At 34.3% G+C, this 23,924-nt stretch overlaps 1 protein-coding gene and 1 pseudogene across 4 annotated transcripts in view; both read left to right on the forward strand.

Annotated features, from left to right (window-relative positions):
• Positions 1-23,924, forward strand: part of CCSER1 (coiled-coil serine rich protein 1) — a 1,366,600-nt gene that overhangs the window by 947,344 nt on the left and 395,332 nt on the right. The window lies entirely within an intron of this gene.
• LOC139030279 (U2 spliceosomal RNA) lies at positions 18,490-18,644 on the forward strand (annotated as a pseudogene).

The following is a 23,924-nucleotide window of genomic DNA, read 5'->3' on the forward strand; positions in this document are numbered from 1 at the left end:
ATAACAGTGCCTGCACAGGGAGAACTAACCTTTACTGAGCACCTACTGTGTGCCAGGCCCTTTTAAATAGTTCTGTAAAGTAGGTATTATGATCACAAATCTACCTTAGAAGCAGGTGCTTGGAATGATTAACAGATCATAAAGCTAGTACAATGTAACTGCAGAAATTGTTCATCACTCAGTTGTGTCCGACTGCAATGGTGGACAGTAGGTTACCAGGCCCCTCTGTCCATGGGATTTTTCTAGAGAATACTAGAGTGGGTTGTTCAGTGGGTTGTTCATTTTCTTGTTCAGGGGATCTTCCCAACCCAGGGATTGAACCATAATCTCCCACATTGCAGCCGACTCTTTACCATCTGAGTCACAGGGAAGGCCCAGTACAGTGTAAAGATGGGATTAAAATATACAAGTGTCTGCCATGAAAGCCTTTGGGTTTCCCACAGTGGCAGCCACATTCTGTTTTCTGTTCTGATAACAGCCTCTGGCCTTCAAATGATAAATATAAAAAGCATATGTCAACATTTTTTTTTTAACAAATTTAATCTTTACTGAAAAAAGAAGCAATTATCAGGTTAGATGTTCTTACTTAAGACCCCTCAAATTAAAAGTCAGAAACTTTGCTTCTCGAATAAGCTTGTCCTGAATAGTCAGTTTGAAAACAAATTGCTATTCATAGAAAACTTTTTAATTAAACATAATATAGATTTTGAACAAAAGTGGTTACATTGTTTTTTAGTACTTTATTTTTTTTCAATTAACACTTGAAAATTCATGTATACTCTTTGTGGGTGATAAATTTAGTAATTTGGGCTGGGCACATGGATAAAATATAGTCTCTACCTTTAAAAAGCTTTCAAAACTATGATATCTCCTTAATTCAAAGTCAGGAGTATCACATGCTCTTACTGTGGAGGGTATTTAATCTGAGACTCTGAAGTTTCAATAATATTTAGAGACCCCTAATCACTTTGATAATGTGACCATTGATTCTTGGACCATAAATACTTAAAGCACACCCCTGAACATGATGAATGTTTATTTCCTGCCTGCTCAGTTCAAGACATCATGTTATATTTTTAGATCCAATTCTGCCTATACAGAATCCCAAGCAAGACCCAGAACTTGAGGAGATGTATATTTGTAGAATCTCCAATCAGAGGAGAACAGTTGTAAGCAAGTATGATGAAATGGTGCTTCAACTTGAATGCTTGACTTGCACTTGTCCTTCTGTCTTCCTAACCTGGGTAGAGGGCACCAAGGCAGTCGGCCTTTATAAAAACGAAAGAAAGATGATCGGGAGGTGGCTCATGCGTACATGCAGGCTAAGTCACTTTAGTCGTGTCCAACAATGCGCAACCCTATGGACTGTAGCCCCAGGCTCCTCTGTCCATGGGATTCTCCAGGCAAGAATACTGGAGTGGGTTGCCACTCCAGGGGATCTTCCTGATCTAGGGATCAAATCTGAGTCTCTTCCATTGGCAGTCGGGTTCTTTACCACTAGTACTGCCTGGGAAGCTGGGAGGTGGCTTTATACCTCCCCACAAGTTTTATAGCTTCTCTTTAGTTTAAGCATCTTCAGTACAATATCAGACTGTCTAAACTTTCTGCCAAACTCAGTAGTGGTTGTTAATATTTTTGCTTTTTCTATTGCTAATTATTTATGGTAGTCAAACCATCAACTAATTTTAAATTGTACATTTATATAAAACATGATTAAGTTTTGACAGATTTCTAAAGATGAGGAATTAATGTAGTCATGGAAATAGTTTATCTTCATCACTTAATGTTTTATGTGTAGTGAGCTTGACTTTTATGTAAAATTAAATTAGGTGGTTTAAAAGTTATCAATATAAAATAATACATTTTCAATTTATTCCAAAAAACTAGAAATAATGTCAAACCCCTGTGTTAGAAATGCGTAAAGAAAAGCATAAAGTCAAAGTTAAAGTGCCAACTGAATAATAAATGGTTTTTATGTGATTTCTACAGAAATATATCTCTTTAGAAAATAAGCAAAAATACCTATCAATCTTTATCAATATTTGCATTGAATTAAGAGTTTTAAATTATGTGAGGTCATTAACAACACATTTCTCAAATAAAATGTGCCCAATTTGTACATGTTTCTTATTAGAAAATAGCAACAACTTATTTAAAAAAATAAAAGTAATAAAGTCTGGAGAAATACTCTGTGTATTCACTCATCACGTCTTTTGCTTTCTACTTTTGCCTTGTATAGGTACACACTCAAAGCATTTCTTTATCTAGATATAATCCATAAGTGTTTGGGTTAATCAAGAGAGTTAGATGAAATAAGCTGGTATTTCTACACAAAAAAAAACAGATTTATAGATACAGAAAACAAACTGGGGGTCACCAGAGGGGAGGGAGGCGGGGGGGTTGGACAAAATAGGTGAAGGGAATTAAGAGGTACAAATTTATGAAATAAATAACTCACACAGATATATAGCATAAGGAATATAGATAATAATATTGTGATAACTTTGTATAGCAACCAGCTTACTATAGCAGTTTATCCATAATGCATATAAATGTTGAATCACTGTGTTGTGTACTTGAAACTAAAAAAATAATAATAATAATAGAGGAAAATGTGGTGGTCACTGAGTGGCTTCTTTCTCGTGCTCCCCAAGCATCCTTGCTGTTTTGCAGTGAAAACCAAAGAAAGAAAATGTAAAACACTGTGGAAGCTCCAGGAATCCATAACATATAGATTGCACACCTGGAGAAACAAGACAGCTTAGTGAGGAGAATGGCCTGGAGCAAATACCAGCTGGGTCACTTACTAGCTCCTGTAATAACAATGGCAAAGTATTAGAGATTGTGCTTCTGTTTTCTCATCCTTAAAATGGGAGGTAATAACAATATCTGCCTCATAGGGTTATTGTGAACATTAAAAGAGCTTGAATATGCAAAGCCATTTGAACAAGATATCTATATCATTAATGTTTTAAAGGTGTTTGTTGCTGCTGCTGCTTTGTTGCTATAGTTAAAGAAAAGCGCAGATCAGAAATGTTAGGGACAAACTAGCCAATGGATTTCTTGCTTTTTTCCTCAAGTAATAGCACAAAACCCAGGGGTCCTTTTATAATTGCAATTAACTAGATTCACTGAGTGGAAAGTTTTGGAAATTTTTAAAAAATAATTTCAGAAAAAGAATGAGTTAAAACCCTAACCCTAAATGAGACATTAGTGATTTTTAATAGTTTATTATATTTATTAAGCTATTTTACTATAGTTAAATTTTTATAGAGTTTTTTCCTTGTTTGCTCTGAAGGAAAACTGAGTAGAAAGCCTGTCTGTGAAGTCTTTCAATGAATCATTGACAGAATAAGGAAACCTTCATTCAGGTCACAAACTATAAAAAGGGCACCACCTGATGGCAGAATGTTCTGATTGCAGGTAAGAAGCTAAATAGAAACAATCGACTTTTAGTGCTAAGCTGACAAATCGAAATAATAAAGTATCATGCATTCCCACAACATCCATCTATCTATGTAAACCTTGGTTTCCTATAAATGAGCCTTGAGTCTCAGCAGAGTTGGTGAAGGACAGGGAGGCCTGGTGTGCTGCAGTCCATGGCCTTGCAAAGAGTCAGACACAGTCGAGCAACAGAACTGAACTGAGTCTTAGCAGGACCAAAAAACAATTGAAGATTATGAATATTGCTATTGAATGTAAGTTTGCAGAGGCATCTTCGTATATTATGCCTCAAACCAGTCAGCATGGTTTCAAATCCTGACTTCACCTTTTATTATCTGTTGAATGACCTAAAACAAGGTAGTCAACTTCATGCTCAGGCTTCTTGTATAGTACCTACTCAGAATTATTGTGGAGTAAATAGCTTGTATTTATAAGGTTCTTAGGATAATTCTGATGCAGAGTAAGTGCCGTGTAAAGTGCTTATTAAGTAGATAGAAGTACTTTATTGTGTATTCATATCAGCAGATTTTATAAGTTGAGAGCAAAACCATCTTTTAAAGATACGTTAATGGTTTCCCATCAGAGAAGACAATGGCAAGCCGCTCCAGTGGCTAGAAAATCCTATGGAGGGAGGAGCCTGGAAGGCTGCAGTCCATGGGGTCGCAGAGAGTTGGACAGGACTGAGCGACTTCACTTTCACTTTTCACTTCACGCATTGGTGAAGGAAATGGCAACCCACTCCAGTGTTCTTGCCTGGAGGATCCCAGGGACGGGGGAGCCTGGTGGGCTGCCGTCTATGTGGTCGCACAGAGTCGGACACGACTGAAGCGACTTGGCAGCAGCAGCAGCAGTGGTTTCCCAGATGTTTCATCCAGGGTTGCATAGTTCAAGCTCTAAAAGGTACTTTGCTTCAGTAGCCTTACATAGCAAAAGGGAATTTTATGGAGTCCCACTTCCCTGTGGCTCCAACAGTAAATAGTCTGCCTGTGATATAGGAGACCTGGGTTCAATTCCTGGGTCGGGAAGCTCCCCTGGAAGAGGAAATAGCAATTCACTCCAGTATTCTTGGCTGGGAAATCCCATGGACAGAGAAGCCTGGCAGGCTACAGTCCATGGGGTAGCAGAGTCGGACACAACTGAACGACTAACTCACAATCAACCAGCACCATGAGGCAGAAAACAAAAATGACCAAGAGCATCAGTTTTTGTGGTGTTGACCACACTTGAAAAATGCTGACTTTGCTACTCATCACTTCCATGTCCTTTGAAAAGTTACTTATCTTCTTTAAAATCTATTTCCTACTTCTTTATTTTAGTTCAGTACTAAGAAAAGAAAAAAATATATGTAATTTGTATCATCCTTATTTACTTTCTACTGAAATTCAACAACTCCTTCTCTATCACCCAAGTGATTGACTTGCCTGCCGTCTTTGATGTATCAAAATATAGACCCCAAGTCTGTTGCCAGTCATTTTATATTTGGATGATTCTAAGTTTTATTGTATGTTAGATAGCACAACATCTATATTAGTTATGTCCAATAAATATTTGATTTTCCTGTCGATATATTCTAGACTGAATTACTTTCTTTTTATCATTAATAGTTTGCTAAGCAAAGAGGCATGTAATTGTATGTATGGGTACTCTAAAAGTAAAAGTACAAATTTTAGGAAATTCTAATGAACATCTTATCTGTCTTTCTTCTCCTTTGTGGTTATCTGTTTATGGAAGAGGTAACAACTGTAGTTATAGAGACTAATCTTAAAGTTTCTTGGAGACTAGATAACTTCATAGGAAGCTAAAGCACTGAATGGGAAATAAAATTTTGTGGATAAACACTATTTGTATTTCCCCAAAGAATGCCTTTTGTTTATATGAACAAAGGCTTCATTCATAATTATACTCTATGACATTATGCTTTGCATGACATCTAACTTGCAGTTTTCTAGTTGATGTAAGTGTTAGACAGTGTCATTTTGAAGATGAGTATTATGATCAACTCTTTTCCAACAGTTTTTTGGCAGAAGATGTTTTATATAGTGAATTTAAGTAGATTGTTCAAATTTTGAAACCTTGATAATATAGCCTCATTTCCTCCACAGGCAGACTAGGTAAGGAAAAGATGCTCTAGGATTCTCAGTGAATGTGCCAGTCAGTGTTTAAAAGATAAACTTCCTTCTTTAACAGAGATGGGAAAAGTGAGTTATTGAAGTTGCAATCTGCAGTTTTGATACTCATATATAAAAGGGGGCAGATGTTCTTTTCTGCCAAATCATTCCTATAACACATTTACCCTATATTTGGAGATGAATATGATTACTGCCAAGCCTTGACAGAAGGTTTCAAGAAAATTTTGACTAATCTCCATTGGTGAACAAAGAAGAAAATTAGCCATTTAGAATGTACTGCTCTTTCAACCTTGTCTTAGCCTCTTTTATCTTAGATATTTTGTTTGATTCATAGTATTAACCCTAAAATGAACCATCATTTTTATATATTTTCATACAGTTGAATATATATATATTTAAATATATATTTAATGAATAAATATTTATATTTGGTCAGTAACAAATCCTTGAGAACATTACTAGACCACCCACCTTTTAACATTAATCTTCATTCATATGTATAGAATTTGGAAAGCTGCTAAATATATCTTTGAGATGTTAAGAAGAGGATAAAATAATGGTTTACAGAGTTAATGGAACTACGTTTATAGAGGTACACAGATAAGTAAAATAATCAATATAGGTAAGTAAGTAGTCAGACAGATGTATCTACACATAAAATATGATATATCATTTATGTTTATAAATGTGTGAGTATGGTATGTTTTTAAAAACTAATTCCTAATTACTATGAAAAAATTATTTGGCAGGCTATATCACGGATTGGGAAGCTTAGAAAAGTGAAGAATGTCCAAACCTTATAGTGTTTCATGAATTGTCTAATTTCACCTACATAATTTCAAAAGATACTGCCTTGTGCAACTGAATTCACAAGATGACTAAATAGTTTGAGCTTGGTTTAAGTATAAGGGATATTACTGATAAGATATATAAATATGTATAAATGGGGATCATATTTACATTTTAATGATAATGTACATAGTATTTGCATATAATATTCAAGGATCTATATGTATACCAATTTTAATCTATTAATTCAGTATTTATTTAATTCTTGCTATGATTAAAGTACTCCATTAGAATTAAATAAATTTTTGAACATGATTCTTGCCCTCAGCAAAGTATCAGTTCAGTTCAGTCGCTCAGTCGTGTCCGACTCTTTGCGACCCCGTGAATCACAGCATGCCAGGCCTCCCTGTCCATCACCAACTTCCGGAGTCCACTCAAACTCATGTCTATTGAGTTGGTGATGCCATCCAACCATCTCATCCTCTGTCATCCCCTTCTCCTTCTGCCCCGAATCCCTCCCAGCATCAGGGTCTTTTCCAATGAAGTATAGTTGGAACAAAATATGTGTATGGTTTATGGAAGTAACTGTATGAGAAATAGGCTTCAGAGAAAGACAGAATTTCACTATGTAATTGTCTACTTATTCTTATATCAACATGGTAATGACAAAAGCTGAAAGACAGTGAGGGCAGAGTTAATATGAAGGATGATTGATTTCACACATCTTAGATACTAATTCAGTGTTACCTGAAAGGAAGAAACCATGATGATTTCAAAGTTTTAAGTGTGATAGGGTTAACTACTGGAGAAATGTAAGGAACTCAGGGGAAATGTGGTATGATTGTTTAGTTTTAAATAGTTTTAAAAGATAGAATGAGTAGTTGTGAAAATTCTCACTGTTAAGTTCATGAAAGAAATCTATCAGAAGACAGAACAGTTCTAGTATGGCATCTTCAAACATGGGATAGTTGAATCCAGGAGAGAAATTGAGATTTTCAGGGTGCAAGAAATAAGCAGATCACCAAGAATGGATCCTTGACTGTATTTAAATGTCCAGTATCATTAGAGAAGGAACCTGAGATGGAGATAGAAAAACAATCAGAAACAGTTAGAAACAAAATAACATAAGATGGTGTTAATAATCACAGAAAGATTTCAAGAGGGAAGAATGAGTACCTCAAAGCCCTCTGTTTTCTTTTTTGTTTTCTTTTGTATTCTTGAACCCCTCTCTCTTCCCCCACCCCTTTCCTCTCCCTCTTCTGGTTTCTCTACCCCAATTTTACCCTGTGCCACTCTCTTATTCTGATTTGGAAACGGGCCATAGAAAACTGGCTGTTTAAAGTGTTTTGATGTTTTAATTTGAATATTTGGACTTTGTTAACTGAGTTCTGCATCTTTTGTCCTCCCATGGGGACTTTAAATATTTCTCCCTCCAACCTCCCATTGGAGATTTATATTATCAAGTTTATATTATCAAGCATTATCATAATGCAAATGATCTCTTGTAACCTTTTTCCTACTATTATTAGTTTGATGATTAGATTCATAAAGGTAAAATAATAATGAAAAATGACTTGTTTTTGTTCCTAGTTCATATTCTTGAATATTAATTATTCTAATAACACAGTCAATTTTTTTTAAGATTTGTCTAAATTCTGTCACTTCAAACACAGTCTACCATTTCGAACCTATCTGCTGCATCAGGTGAAGAAGCTGTTAGCTAAGAGGAAATACTCCATATTTTGTCCTTGTTATAGGAGAAGAGTATGACTAATAGTTACTTTTACCATTTTAATGACAGGTGATACTACATAAAACTAAATTAAAAATATTTCACTTTGACTATGTGCCATGTCACCATCAATTGAATGAAAATACCTTTCTCAGGTTTTCACAATATACATTATTAATTTTAGCATCTCATCATAAATAGGAATTCTGAGTGAAAATATACTTCTTTTTAAATTTTTAGGTGGTTCATACCAATAAATATTGATTAAAAATAAACAATCCTTTACTTAAAAAATGTAATTTACAAAATATAATTTATACCTGCAATACAATTGATTATAGTGTCTATTTACCTTATCATAGATATATTTGCAAAGAGATGTGCAATAGATATATTACCATACAATTACTAGAGTTAGATATTTTTAAAAGTTTATCTTTTTGGTTACAAGTAAATTCAGAGAAGAAACTATATACAGTTCATTTCTGGGTCATAAACCCTAGCATCTAGAGTTCAAAAAGTTCCTCAATGAATAATCTTTTTTTTTCCATTTTTCACTTTAAAGGACAACACAACTCCCAAGCACTTTATTTCTTAAAATAAGATAGAACATAGACTTTCAGGATAGAACATAGACTTATTACATATATGCATTTGTATTTTACCTCCTAGAAGCAGCTATATTTGAAGTTTGAAATGTTCCCAAACTTACTTTTAGAGAAAACTAAAATATTTGTATAACTGTTTCTGCTTAATATATATTTAAAGCTATAAAAATGAAAATATTATTTACTTTTATTCCTAGCTTTTTATAATCTTGATGTATTCCTATATGTTTTCTCTCATTAAATATGGATTATCCTTTCTACTCTAAAATATTGGAGAGCCTTATATGGAAATTAAGTATATCTTCCCTAAAATAATTTAAGGCTATCTTCCGTAAAATAATATCTAGTTGATTTATTCTGACATCTATAAATAATTTCTAATTTTGTCATATATATCTAGCTGATTCACTTGGCTGTGCATCTGAAACTAGCACAATATTGTAAATTAACTATACTGTAATAAAATTTTTAAAAAATCAAGTCAACATACAAAAAAACAAAATGATTCATTACATATATGATGCTTATCATGCCAATCCATTTTACATGTGAAAGATCATTTTGGTCAAAAAAGTCTCACCTATTTCAGAGAGATTGAAGAAGAAATAATTGTGTGGTTTGCTTATCCCCCAAAATTATTTTTTAATTTTGAAATTATTTGTTAAAATATTTTATAAATATATTCTACTTTGTTACATGGAATGGAATTGGATTCTGAGGGCCTAGTTCTATTTCAGGAATATGTGCATGTCTTTATAAGTTATTGTACAAATGGATCCTGATTGGTTAAGATTTGGATTTTAAAAAGTCAGTAGTGAATACTAATGGACTCCTTGATACTATCACTAAGTCTTAACCTGTGCTCTATTAACTTTGCAGACTCATAGATACAGAAGTAATTGTTGACCAAACAAGGTAGTTTACTAATGTTCAGGCTCAACCAAGTTCAATTCTTTGAAAACCCCACAAACTGTTGTCCTCCAGGCTCCTCACCATGGAATTTTCCAGGCAAGAGTACTGGAGTGGGTTGCCATTTTCTCCTTCTAGTCATCTTCCTGACCCAGGGATTGAACCTATGTCCCCTGTGTCTCGTGTACTGTGGGCAGATTCTTTATCACAGAGCAATCTGGGGGCTGGTGGGGGGGCACCAAGGTAATTTACTACTGGCCCTCATTTGTTGAGCTTAGTGATCAACATTTCCTGAAGATTTACAATTCATTATTAATGTCTAACATATTTCAGCAGCTTGGCATTTTTTCTGAATTTTCCACATATTTTGGTGCCTTAGTAATGTACAACTTGAAAAATCATATGGAAATATAAAAAATGTTTTCTATCAATTAAACATGATTCTCAAAAGATTCCTATTTTTGAACTGATGGAAAAAACAAAAGCTAGGAGAAACTCTATCAAATATAATCTGAAACAAGTGGTAACCACAGCTCATCACTGTAAACATGGGTCATATTCCTTTGGTAGTTTTTGCTTTCATATTCCAAAGAGATAACAGTACCTTTAACTAATTACCAAAAAGATCAAAGACAAATAATATTTTTCTGTGTCCCTGCCCCTAACTAAGCATATTAGGAAAGAGCATTTATTAATATAAAAAGTGAAAATATGACCATAATATCCTTCCCTCCTGAAAGCCTACAGTCGATGAATAGAGTCCTGATACAGGACAATTCTTACCTTGAAGGAAGGTAGTAGTGTTGATTTTTTATTTTTTAATTTGGATATAGTTGTTTTAAAGTATTTTCTTAGTTTCTGCTCTACAATGAAGTGACTCAGCTATACATATACATATATCTCCTCCCTATAGGTCCTCCCTCCCACCCCACCATCCCACACTGATGTATTGTCTTTTCATCTTATTTATAGTTTTATTTGCTGTGCAAAAGCTTTTAAGTTTAATTAGATCCCATTTTTTCTTTTTATTTTCATTATTCTAGAAGGTGGGTCAGAAAAGATTTTGCTATGATTTATGTCAGTGTTCTTCCTATGTTTTTCTCTAAGAGTTTTATGATTGACATCTTATAATGAAAAATATTAATTTCTGAATCAAGGCTATTTCATTACTTCAAATGACTTTCTCTAAATTTGAGCAGAAAATTAATGGAACTTTGCCAAATTCTCATAGAAGGCAGAAGATTTCTACTCTATTGAATAAATACTAGAAGAACAGTGGGAAAAATTATATCTGGACCTTTATTGTGCTATAGACATGTTTGTTCAATGGTATGTTATGAAAGGCAAGTACATCTCATTTCTGTTCTTTTACTATATCTGAGCCAATGAACATACCCATGAATTTTATGAACAAATTGATTTTCCCTCAAATATCTAGTTTTCATTAAATATTTCACATTTGTCTCATTACTCACTTTGGAGTTTGATTAGTTAGATTCATTACAGAGCTGCAACATAAAAACATTTTTCACTCAGGAAATTACTTGTGATAAAAAATACAAAAGAATCAGTAAATTGTTTTCCAAAATACTTTAATTCTTTGTTGTAATTTAAATGCTTTTCTAGGAATCAGAGTTTTTGCATGAGTGTAGTCATTTTATAAGTGAAGGGGGCTATTTAATATAAAATGAGATAATCACCATTGTACCTAATTATGGCATGTCATTTAATTTAACATGTTATAAAATGGAGTCAGGAAATCTGGAGTCTGACATGAGGGCTGGCGCAGACTAGGCATCTACTAAGTAGTCTTTAATATCATAAATCCTAGTTTGAATCTAGGGAAGTTGCTTAAACTCTCCATTTCCTTATAATTAGATGCATTGTATGATATAGCTTCTTTTTTTCAGAATAGCTATACATTATCCCTAATTCTGTTCCCTTACAGTTGCTTCTGTATTAGTTGAAGAAAGTTAAAATTCAGTTGTTTAATTTTGTCACTATAACAATTTATAAAAGGAGAGTACCTTAAAATTGGCTGTATGTAACTGAGACAGATTAATGAAATTACAGTCAGTATTTTGGAACTAACATTGATATAGTGTCAACCTAATTTAATTAAACCCAGAACTAGTGGACTGGCATTGCCTCAATATTTTTTGCTGTCCATTCTTTTGTTTATATAATTATATGCCATTATAAAGAGTTCATATTCACTGTGAGCAGAACACACTGGCACAGATTAAGTGCAATAACAGAGTTGCTTTGAATGATGGCATCTGTCTTTTCTTTGACTCCTATGAATTTCATTGCTAGAATATGTTACTAAAATATATTTATCTTACTCTAAAGTAAAATTATGCATGCTTTCCTGATGCACACATTGTATATTGTTAATGTATTTTTTATTCTAAATGTTGTTAAACTGTAGTAGAGTGTTAGCTGCCTTAAAATTTTCAGATATTATCATTAATCCTCTTCAGAAGGGAGATACATCAATGCAAATGAAAATATAAATATAAGGGCATAAGAAATCTTTCATTGCTTATCTTAAAAATTATGTCTAGCTTATTAAATTAAGGATGCATATTTTCCTATGAAACTCATCCTACGAGCTGAATACATAATTCCTCTTACCTGCATGCCTTTACACATGCTGCTATCATCTCTGTTCAAAACACAGAGATGTCCTCCTCACCCCATTGGCATTTTCCATCTGAGGAACACTGAGGAACACTTTAAGACTTGACGCAAGCATCACCATCTCCCTCATCCCCCTCAGACTGACCTAGTGCTCCCACTCTGAGCTAGTCTTGTCTCGGTCATGGTACATAGAATACATAAACATACCTGATTAACTCATGATCAGTTCTCAATTTGATAAACTCTTTGAATATAAGAACCATGTCACTGTTGTTTTAATTCTTTGTATTGAAGGACAGTTGATTTACAATGTTAATTTCTGCTTTACAGCCCTGTATTTCGGTTATATACACACACACACACACACATTCTTTTTCATATTCTTTTCCGTTGTAGTTTATCCTAGGATATTGAATATAGTTTCCTGTGGTATACAATAGGACCTTGTTGTTTATGCATTCTATATATCATACTGTGCATTTGCTTGTCCCAAACTCCTACTCCATCCCCCACCTTCCCCTCCCCCTTGGTAAGCACAAGTCTGTTCTCTGTGTCTGTGCGTTTCCTTATTTTAATATCTTAGCACCTAGAACAATATCTGCCATAGAGGTAGATGCTCATTTAATTTGTATGAATGAGCAATTGAATCAACAGATTTTCATGGTTGGTTTCCTAAGTCTCAGTAACCAGAGTTGGGAAGAGGCGCATAAAGGTAAGCATCATGAAGTGAGAATCAGTCTTTTTCTGTGGTGGATTTACATTTTATGACATCAAACCTTGATCCACTGTAAAATTTTCACTGACATATCTTAAGCAAGAGAAAAGCCTTCTTTTATGATTTAACCTGATTCTGTTATCCTCCTTTGAACTATCTTTCTATCTCTACATGCTACTTACTTCAAATTCAGTGCCTCAGTAAATCACAAGAGGCCTAATAAAAGTCTAAGTTTAAGCCCAGAATATATAAAATGTGTAGTCTTCTAAAAAACTTTTGCTTTCACGCACATTTTATATAGTAAATAGACTGAGAGAATATTTGAATAGATAGACACTTAATATCTATCCATTATTTTGATAATAGAAAAAAATCCACAGATAAATCATAGTGAGATCTCTGAATAGCTTCTATCTAAAAGTAAATTTTTCATATATAGTGTTTTAAAATAACTTTTTTCTAATAATAAAGGTAATGAAACTTTACTGTCATAACGGTAGGAAATATGTAAAAACAAAATGAATAAAATAAATCTGTAAAATTTAAAATACAAAGATAACGGTTAACTCTCCAGCAAGTAGGAGATTACTCATGTTTTCCTTTTTTACTTACACAAGAAAATTTAGAAGAGGAAATTTAAGTGGAGAAGCATGCCATAACCCCAACACACTGTGCATCTTTCAGTAATTTTTTTTTACATATTTTTTGTTTTTCTATATCTGTATATAGTATAGGCTAACATTTGTATTTTTCTATTTTCAATGATAAAAATGTCCAAACCTTTGTCAGTTCCCACATTACCAAATATTTTTCACAAAATGTGGTTTTATGGCTTAATACCATAGAGTAAACTAAATAATCAAAAAAGAAGGGAAGATTTCAAACATGAAATTACATGGCCCTAAAATAAGACAAAATAGGTGTCATTTTATTCCTTAGGTGATAGTCATAATTTAGCATGATAAAGTACTTTTAACTTTTCATGTATTCACTTATAGAATGCACAATATGAAAAGGAATATATTTGTGAATGAATTTTTATAAGGATTGCAGACAGTTGAGATAAAAGCAACTATTCTGTCACAAGTTTGGGATCATCAGTTATGCTATCCTTGTTACTAACTGTGTAGCTCTATCTACTTCACAGTAAAGACTCAATGCAATTAGTAATAGAGTGAAAAGTAAATCTGAGATTGAAGATGTGGCACATGTATGCAGAAACTTAAAGCAAGACAGATTTTTCAGGATACATTTTTGTTGTTATTCAGGAGCAAAATAGAGTCACAAAGGCAAGAATGTCTAGGAAGATGCCTTGTGACAAGGACCATTTATCCTGAGTTTGCAAAGAGCTCTTTGTGATGGATTCAGTCCCTGCTGCCATCATTCCCTAGAGAACAGCAAGATGAACCCTGTGTCCTCTCATAAAATCAGGGAGACATGGTTGGCCAGGAAGCCTCAGTGCTTTCACTATTGAAATCTGCAAATAACATACAAATCCTCCTGATTCCTCTCTGAAATTACCAAGGGGATTTTATAGATAAAGTAAATTCAAGCAGTATATGAAAAAGAATTGAAATATCCAAAAAAAAAATGTGAATTTAATCAGTTTTACTATTCAGGAGACTGTGCTCCTTCTATTTCAAAACAGGTTCCTGTAACCGTCCTGTCCATGTGTCAAATAATCGGCCTGCCCTTGTTTGTCATTTGCTGCAGGTGCATTTCCTCAGAAAGGCCGTGAGCTCAAGTATTATCATTCACACAGAGATCAATTTTCTTTTGACAGCAGAATGTTGTGGGCACAAATTTGCATTTGCAGTGTGGTAATTTTAAAAATTTCTACAATTTGGAGATTTTGAATGTCCTCGCTACTTTTTTGCGAACTTTTATATATTTTGCTCTTGGGAAAAAAAGAAAACTGTCAGTGCTTTTATTAGGTGTTTTACAATTGTATTTATTTGTAAAATTATCTCAAAGTTAATAAAGTATTTCCCAACTCAGGGTAATTCTGTCTCCTGACTGATGACCAAGGGATGTACTGACTGGTCTTGGTTAATCAAAGAATTAGATAAATGTACTTGGTTCAGTCAAGTCCTTGCACTCCTCCTAGGTATGCTGCTGCTGCTGCTAAGTCACTTCAGTCGTGTCTGACTCTGTGCAACCCCACAGACAGCAGCCCACCAGGTTCCTCTGTCCCTGGGATTCTCCAGGCAAGAATACTGGAGTGGGTTGCATTTCCTTCTCCAATGCATGCATACATGTTAAGTCCCTTCAGTCATGTCTGGCTCTATGCGACCCCATGGACAGCAGCCCACCAGGCTCCTCTGTCCACAAAATTCTCTAGGCAAGAGTACTGGAGTGGGTTGCCATTTCCTTCTCCACCTACTAGGTAAAAGGTATTGTTATAGATACAATGGAATATTGATGTGCCTCAGATGTCAAAAATCATATTGCTTTTGGGCACGTATAAGGTCACATTAACATAAATGCTCAAATTCCCATTGCACTACAACATTCCTGAACTCTTAGTCCTTTTGGAAAGTGCTCTGATAAAATATTTATGGCAGGCCCCAGAGAATGTGAAGTGCTAGGTTTAATCCTGTTAGTCCTATGGCTGCTCTGCCACGTGAAACTGAGCGCTTATGCCAAGTCTATCATCTGGGCTCTGCCGTGAGGATGCTGCTCGACATCCTCCTCCACTAACACCTGCTTTGACCCAGTCTCACATGCTTTCTCCTCCATCAGTCCCCTCTGTTTCTGCCTCTTTAACCCCTGTCTGTCAGGCCAATAACAAACACCGAATCCATTATATTCTTTTATAAACTTTAGTGGTTCCTTCATTTTGTGAGGCTCTTATATTCAATTTTGCTCTCTCCTTCAACTTAAAAAGATTTTTACATTTCACAAAACTAAATAGATTTAAATGTCAGTACTTTATCAGTTCCTTCCTGAATTTACTGTCGGCCCAATCAAAGCCTCTCCTACTTAAAAAAAAAAAAAAAAATTGTAGTCTAGTCACCTAGTTGGGGGAGTTAGGAGATGCAAGTATGATGTGTTCGTGTTTCAAGTATTTGAAAGTAAAACTGGAACATTTCTTTGCTTACATAGCAAGAAGGCCTAGAGATAAGGTGGATTCAGAATAGTGAATTGAATCATACAGTGAAAGCATCCGTTCACCTCCACTTCTCTGTAATTCTTTCCCCTAATTATTTCTATATAACTGAACTAATTTCAGGTATCTTATTCACAGTCAACTGTGTCCAAAGGTAGACGCTAAAGCGTTTTATTTTTTTTTAATGTTCTTTATAAAAACTTTGCCTAGAAATTACACCCAGTAGACCCTTCCTCCTGTGTCAGTGGATAAATCCTTCCACCAGTCTATTCGGAAAATGTTCAGTGATATAGGAATGGAACCATCCTAGATGAATGGTTCCTAGATTCCTCCAGAGAAGAAGCCACCTGATGTGTGAACAAAATCAGGTTTGTAATAGCAAGAAAGAAATTGGAGAAAGGATAGTAACCACCTAAATCAGACTGAGAAGTAACAAAATAAGAACTGTATTTTAAAGAACTCTGGAGATGAAGTATGGGATAAGTTAGAGGGTGTACAAACAAGTAACAAAGAAATAATAGGAGGTTGATGCAACAATGAGGCACAAGGAAAAATTTATAGAGACAAAGGAAGAGTGAGCAGAGGGATGGGTATGAGAAGAATTTCAAATGAAGCACAGTCATCACCAGTGGTCTCTGGTGGAATGAGGAAACAGACAAGAGATAACTCCAGGATTGAATACAGAAACTCAACAATATCATTAACTGAGCTGATAAACAGAAGAGTAAAGTAAGGGAAAATGGCTATACTATTGCACAGTAATATGCTGATCATCATCTTGAGAAAATGATGGGTACATTTTCTTTCATCTACATTGAGGAACTTAACTAGAAACTGTATTTATTAGGAACTTTAAAATTCTAGATATCAAATTTTCCCGTTGAAGTGACTTTCTTTATTTACATGCCATCTTTTTCTAATCCTTGTTTAAATTCAGTTCAAAAAATGTTTTAGGAATGATAATTTCAATTATAAAGAGAGCTCTTATAAACTCTTCTCAGGTTCTAACATACTTTTTTGAATACCTGTTTAAGAAAAATCAAGTAGTACGGTATAAAAGGGGATGATGTAGCTTTGTTGGTGATTTTTAAATTCAATTTCAATTGATTTAAGATATCATCAGGTCCTGTGTCAGCAGATTTTGAGAGCTTTTTTTATAAATAACAAAATTCAAGGTGCTTGTTTCTGTTTATTTTAAATGCATAATATTCAGCCAAAAAGAATCACTGTTTAAATCTCTCCTGTATCATTAAAAACGTTCACAGTATATTCCAACTTGAACTTTCATAGACTGTCCAATTTATACCTGAAGTTCATAATATTCCCCAGTGTGACTAGATAAGAAAGGAAATTGTTTTATACCTGAACAGGCTTTTGTCAATCCTAAAGATTTATCATAGTTATCTGCTCTGTTTTCCTATGTGTCCTTTCTCCCTTTCTTGGGTCTTATACAACCTCTCATATTTATGTTGTAAAATATTTTATATAATTCAAATATATGTATCTAAAATACTATGAGAAAATAAATTTGAGATGTTTAATAGTCTCAACTAACACCTCACTGATTCTTTCAAAGGCTTACTTGGTTATATGACTGAACAACTGACAAAAAACCTTGTATATAGCAAGAAAAGCAATTGACTATTTACCCACTATCGGAAAGGAAATAACCAATTGTCTAACATAAATTGCTAATACAAGTAATGACTAGTTAAAGATCTGAACATATGACAAAGTTTGGGAAATTAAATTGTTCTTGGTTATCTTTTTTATTAGACATACCAATCTGTTAAAACATTTTATATACCTCATTTTTTCCATTGATCTATCTAAAAGGTTGATGCATCACGAATAGACATTAAATAGACATTCACAAACTATATACACAAAAATAATAAAAATGTATAATCCCTGTGGCTCTTTGTATGTGTGTATGTATATTAAAAGAACATACAATTCTTTTCTATTTTGTATCTGAATATCTAGAGATACATATTATAAAAAGAAGTGCTTTAGAAATACTTACTTTGGTTTTGATAAGCAATGGAGTGAATAATGGAATAACATCATCTAATATGCCACCCAAGCTTCCCAGCTGGTTCAGTGGTAAAGAATTTTCCTGCCAGTGCAGGAGACACAGGTTCTATCCCTGAGTCATCACAAAGATCCCCTGGAAGAGAAAATAACAAACCACTCCAGTATTCTTCCCTGGAAAATCCCATGGATGCAGGCTACCATCCATGGGATTGTGAAAGTGTCAGACATGACTAAGCATGCACGCATGTACAATGTGCCACCTATATTCACATTTTCCTGACTGTCCTTAAAATGTCATTCATAGCTTTTTTTATTTTATTTTTTCAGCATAAGATCTAGTTAAGATTCATCTATTTTATTTTCATGGTACTTTCATCGCTTCTCGGCCTTTTGGCTAAGATCAAGTGTAGTGTTTTCATGGTACTTTAATCTTCATTCATCTAAAATAGTCCTTCCTTCTTTTTGGATGTCTTGTGACATTAATATTTTTGAAGATTCTACCTATATTGTGTTGTATAGGACACTTCTATATCTGGTTTTGTCTGATAGTTTCCTCATTGTTTGATTCAGGTTATTTGTGGAAAGGACATTATGTAGGTAGTATGTATGCAAACAACATATAATGTCCTTGTTCTTCAGAGATACATACTGAATTATTTAAGCATGAAGTATCATAGTATCCAACTACTTAAAAAACAATGTCTGAGTGTGTGTGTGTATCTGTCTGTATCCATCTAGAGAGAGCATGAGAGAAAGAAAATCAGACAAGAGCATGAAACAAAACAAGTGGTAACTTGGTGAATCTAGATGAAGAGTATACCAACCATCATTGAATAAGTTTTCCAACTTTTCAGTAGGTTTGAAACATTTCAAAATTTAAAAACTGGAGAAATGATAAGTGGGACAGTGAAAGGCACATGATATATAGAGTTGATTCCCTGAGGCAGAGCAGCCATTCAGCCACTTACTGGCTCTGTTGATTTTGGATAAATCATTGAGAATATCTTAGCTCATATATCTCAACTTTAAATTGAAGATGAAAATACCGAGTTTGTGTGCTGTTTTAAAGATTAAAAGATAACAGACACCAAAGCTTTTCACACAGTACATCTGAATATAGAATTCCAAACAACTGCAGATTTTATCAAAATGGAAACCCAGTGCATTCAATTATCTTATAAAGAGACCTGGGAAATGAGTAAGGAGTATATTTATCATTTTTAAAAGTGACAGAAGTTCAAATTGGTTTGTTGTTCTATTAGAGAAATGAATTTTGCTTAGTTCAAATGACCTTGGTAGCTTAATAAAATGAAGTTCAAGGGTGACTAGTGTATAGCTTATTAATTTAGGAAGTCAATAAAAAACCCACACAAATATAAGATGAATAAGAATTCTGATAATGTACAAAAGGTCAGAGAGGGCATTAATGTAAGCGTGTGCACAATGCAGGGCTGAATCTAAATGAGGAAACTGACACTAGGATATGTAAATGCTAATATTATAGCAGTGGAGAACACCTTGTAACTTCAGATTGATTTCACAATTGTCTTGACATAGAATGAGGTCTGAAGAATCCATCTGCTCATTCTCTGGGTAGATGTTTATTGAGCAACTTTTTTTTTTTCCCCTAAGACATCTGTTAGTGTTAAAATATAAAAATGAATGAGATGAACATCCCTGCTATCAAGGAGTTCACACTCAAGTGCAGCAAACAAATATAGGCAGTCACACTTATGTCTTCTCTTGGGGTAAAGCATAGATTTGGGTGCTCATTTCAAAGCAGCATCTAAACATTTCTTGGAATATTGGGACAGTTTTGTGGAAGTAGTTACCTTTGAGATAGATGATTTCACATGTAAAAGGGGAAAAATACTACTCCTAATCTTAAAACATATGACATTTTAGAGACGTAATACTCCTTAACTCTTAGAATGTATAAAGTCTAGGTCAACAATTAATAAGAAAAATGAAGTAATTTTTTTCCTAATGTAATTTAGGTTTTTATTTCTTGGGGATTAGCCCTGATTGGGCTGAGGCTTCATGTGTGTTTGAAACAAACTCACTAGCATATTGAAACTAAATTCCAAATTTTCAAATTGTATTTAAAAGATTGAAGAGCCCTGGATATTGTTATCCAAGTGACAGTTTTTGCTCTCATTCTTCCTCTTTCTTATCTTCTATTCTCCTTTCTTTTCTTTGAAAAATATTAATTGATTTTGTTCTCTTTTATTCTTCATTTTCAATCTCTTTCCTCTGTTCTCTTTTCTTTCCATTCTTTTGAAGTTAGATCAGAAAAGCAAGGAACAAAGAGAATTCGGGACTTAAGAGGTGTCATCATCACCTGTAGGCCTGAGGACTCAATAGAGTGAGAACGCAGGTAAAAGAGTCTGAGGTTGGTTACACAGTAAATGTGCAAGCAAATAATTATACTAATGATAATGGGCATTGACTTCACACTGTTAGAGATTTACAAATATGGAAGTAATGAGGGCAGGTTGACATCTATGATGTTGGGTTCGACTTCAAGGCATTGACATGACCTTTCTATTTTTAATAGAGAGAAAAAAATTAATGTAAATGGGTGTCTTTTGTGTGTGTGTGTGTGTGTGTGTGTGTGTGTGTGTGCTTATGAAAAAAAAAACACACATATTTCCTAGGTTTGTCTTTTGAGAGAGCCAGCAGGCAATGACATCCAGACACAATGTTTTCACTAAGCACCCAGATTTTGAATATGAAAGACACAGAGCTCTTGGAATAATGATTGGTTTCAGGGGTGGAGCAGCAAAAGTCCAAGTTGAGTCTACACATAAGCCTGCTTTACAAACCAGTACTCAAAAGATGAAGGGTTGTAAAAAAAAAAATAGGCTAGCCTGAAGCATCTTCACTGAGCAAATCTAAGACACTTTGAGCAACAAATAAATACTGATAGAACAAATTGTTGCTTATTGAATAAAACAGAAACTCTTGAGACCCTACTGACATAAAAATAGCTATTAATTATCAAATAAGAGATGGTAAAATTCTTCCTTACCATAGAATTTGTTCAGTTGTTCAGTTGTGTCTGACACTTTGTGACCCCATGGACTGCAGCACGCCAGGCATCCCTGTGCTTCACCATCTCCCAGAACTTGCTCAAACTTATGTTTGTATTTTCTTGGGCTCCAAAATCACTGTGGAAAATGTCTGCAGCCATGATATTAAAAGATGCTTGTTCCTTGGAAGAAAAGTTATGAGAAACCTAGACAGCATATTAAAAAGCAGACCTTTGCCGACAAAGGTCTGTATAGTCAAGGCTGTGGTTTTTCCAGTAGTCATGTATGGATGTGAGAGTTGGACCATAAAGAAAGCTGAGCACCGAAGAATTGATGCTTTTGAACTGTGGTGTTGGAGAAGACTCTTGAGAGTCTCTTGGACTGCAAGGAGATCAAACTAGTCAATACTAAAGGAAATTAGTCCTGACTATTCATTGGAAGGACTGATGCTGAAGCTCCACTACTTTGGCCACCTGATCCAAAGAGCTGACCGATTAGGAAAAACCGTGATGCTGGGAAAGATTGAGGACTTCCCTGGTGGCTCAAATGGTAAAGCATCTGCCTGAAGATTGAAAGCAGGAGGAGAGGGGATGACAGAGGATGAGATTGTTGGATGGCATCACTGACTCAATGGACATGAGTTTGAGCAAGCTCCATCCAGGAAATAGTGAAGGACAGGGAAGTCTGGTGTGCTGCAGTCCGTGGTGTCACAAAGAGTCGGACATGACTGACTGAACAATGACAATCTACAACTTATATTCAAGTAAGTAATAATTCAATAAAAATATTGCATATACACATAGGAGAGAGAGAGAGGCAAAGTAAAGCTGGAGACAGAGGAAGATAAGGAAGAAGAGAGGGAGTTGGGGAAGGAGAAGCAAAAGATATTCACAAGTAAATGTCCTGGTTACTAGATGAAGGCAATTATTTATGTTATTTTTCTCTGGTTAGTAACCAGTTATAGACTATGTCATGCTACAGCTCATGGGGTCACAAAGAGTCGGATAAGACTGAGCGACTGAACTGAACTGACTGATGTTTGCTTATAAAGCCCTTCTAACTCCCATCATAGAACTCTACCATGTTCCAAATGTTGAATTATAGGCAAGGAGATTCCTTGGCCTTTAAAATTATTAATAAAATTTAACCAAGCTTTCTCTTTTATCTCTCTCTCATTTCTCCCTCCCTTCATCTTTCTCACTTTTTCTTTTCCTTCTCTTCTTAGTTGCTTTCACTTTTTTCTCACATTTATTTATTTTTAAAATTTTACTGTTACTACTTTAGATCTTTTTTGCCACTTCAGTCCCTGTTTGACATGAATAGAAGTAATGGGGATACATTAAAATAAAATAAATAAAATGTAAAACTTTTTTAATTCCTAATTTCTTATTCCTTTTTTAAACATGCATGGGTACAGGTGTGTATTGTATATATTCTTATATGTTCACTACCTTACATGATTCGAGAAATTTGAGATTTTGTTCTTGTTCTTTTGAATGATTTCCTACAAGTTATTTATTTTCTCCATGTCTTAATTTCTAAAATTTTAGAATATAACTAGTGAAATTTATTCTTTTTTAAAATAGTCAATTTATTACACTGATGACTGTAAGCTTATAAAATATGGTCTGTTTTGATAATGCACACCAGTTATCAGTTCCTTATAAATGAGAAAGATTAGAAAACCATCATACTAGGATTAACGAATCTCAAATATTTGATAATCCCTGTAATAGTCATGAGTCTAGATTTCAAAGAGACCTCCAAAACTTCAAAGTCAAGAACATTGGTATTCTTTGTGTCCATTAAATTCTTTCCCATGTTGTCACCAATTTTGGAAGTGATACTCAGGCAAAATCACCATGTCTGAAATTCAGGAACAGAAATGTGATTAGGTGTCTCCTCTGCTTTCTCAAACAGTTTATAAGGATCTGTTATAGAAAAGTGTTTCACTATCTTATTAAATAAATTACATTCAAATAAATTAAAATTATCAGACTGGAGTGACAAGTTCTTTTTTTTTAAACCTTGTATTCTGAATCTATTCAAATACATTTTATGGTCAATATATCCTGGTTAGTTGTAAGATAGTTTGAAGCATTTTCTAGGATGCAAATACAAAATTTCATTTATGTTAAAATCCACATGTTAAATCCCAGGTGATCCTACTCTCTTAAAAAAGCTTTTGTTTTAAAGCAATATTCTATAACGCAATAGTTTGGGGAAAGAAAGCAATTGGGAAAGGTAGTGGTAGGTAAGAGAATACTGTTAAAGAAGGGCCTTTGGAAGCCTCTTCCAAATTTGCTGTCATGTGGAGAACATCCTTAGGGAAAGTGGCCAGATATGCAGATAAAATTGCTATATTGGAAGATTTAACCACATAGGGAAATGATCCAAGTACTATTTATTAATCCTCTATTTTGTACTAAGCATTGTGCTTAGTACAAGCATTGTGCTTTCCTCAGAATAGCCATTTGAGAAGGATTTATTTCTTCAATTTGTAGGAGAAGCAAGTTAGAGTGAGAGAATTTAAATCATCTTTCTAAATGCTCTGCCTGAGATTTGCATTTTTTTTCTTTTAACATACATTGAACAGAAAGAGAAAAAAAGATAAGAGGCAGGAGGATTCAGAGAGGGAATAAATGTATTCACTGTAGTGGGGATCTTAAGAGGAGTGGAGTATTGGAGTCCTGAAGCATTCTTGATTAATAAAAGCTGTCTTTCAATACCTCCAGCAAAATGCAAAAACTATCACAAATATTTGATGTAGCATTGAA

This window comes from Odocoileus virginianus, chromosome 21, assembly GCF_023699985.2.
Source record: "Odocoileus virginianus isolate 20LAN1187 ecotype Illinois chromosome 21, Ovbor_1.2, whole genome shotgun sequence".
NCBI classification, from domain to species: Eukaryota; Metazoa; Chordata; class Mammalia; order Artiodactyla; family Cervidae; genus Odocoileus; species Odocoileus virginianus.